This window comes from Notothenia coriiceps, unplaced genomic scaffold (genome assembly GCF_000735185.1).
Source record: "Notothenia coriiceps isolate Sejong01 unplaced genomic scaffold, NC01 NC01_scaffold00037246, whole genome shotgun sequence".
Lineage (NCBI taxonomy): Eukaryota > Metazoa > Chordata > Actinopteri > Perciformes > Nototheniidae > Notothenia > Notothenia coriiceps.
The window spans coordinates 24,973,426-24,973,687 of record NW_011369947.1 but is presented as its reverse complement, the minus strand read 5'-3'; positions in this window follow the sequence as shown (position 1 = coordinate 24,973,687).

Sequence of the window (262 nt, the reverse complement as noted above, 5' to 3'; positions counted from 1 at the left end):
AAGACTGAATCTGCAATAGGTAAGCAGCTCGGTGTGAAGAAATCAACTGTGGGAGCAATTATTAGAAAATGGAAGACATACAAGACCACTGGTAATCTCACTTGATCTGGGGCTCCACGCAAGATCTCACCCCGTGGGGTCAAAATGATCACAAGAACGGTGAGCAAAAATCCCAGAACCACACGGGGGACCTAGTCAATGACCTGCAGAGAGCTGGGACCAAAGTACAAAGGCTACCATCAGTAACACACTACGCCGCCAG